A 679-nucleotide genomic window follows, 5' to 3' on the forward strand; every position below is an offset into this window, starting at 1 on the left:
TTTTTAGTGTCCAATGAAGTAAAGATATGAATAAGTGAGCTGGCTACACTTCTGGTAGAGGTCACAGATTATGCTCCCTCTTGCCTTGCCGGGTCTTCTCACGTACTGCATATTTCCAAAGGTCCCAGTCACTAGTCATTGCCTCCAGTTGTCCTCTAAGTTATATGTCCCCAACTCTTCCACGCTTTCTTCAGAAGCTTCCATTAGCAAATCTCTAAATTTTTGTCTGTTTGCTGGGTCTTTGAGCTTCCATAGTCTTCTTTTCCAGATTGGTTTATTTCTCCGGGTCTTTCTGGCTCTAATTCTGAAGTCACTGACTAGTAACCTATCTTAGTTTGTACACTCTTCACCTGGGAAAGACTTTGTATTTTTAAGCATCCATCTATCTCGTTTCCTGGTGAGGAGGCAGTCAATCTGTCTGATGTGCTCACCAGACTGATAAGTGATTAAGTGGCTGGCTGGTATTTTGAAGTTAGTGTTGCAGATCATGAGATCATTTGCATCACAGAACTCCAGCAGCCTTATTCCCTCCTCATTTTTAGGTCCAAAACCATAGCTCCCATGCACTCCCTAGAATCCAGGGGGGTGCTGTCCAACATGTCCATTGAAGTCACCAGCCACAATAATAAAGTCTCTGTCATATATATATATATATATATATATATATATAGATATATAT

Source organism: Octopus bimaculoides, chromosome 10 (genome assembly GCF_001194135.2).
Source record: "Octopus bimaculoides isolate UCB-OBI-ISO-001 chromosome 10, ASM119413v2, whole genome shotgun sequence".
Taxonomy (NCBI): domain Eukaryota; kingdom Metazoa; phylum Mollusca; class Cephalopoda; order Octopoda; family Octopodidae; genus Octopus; species Octopus bimaculoides.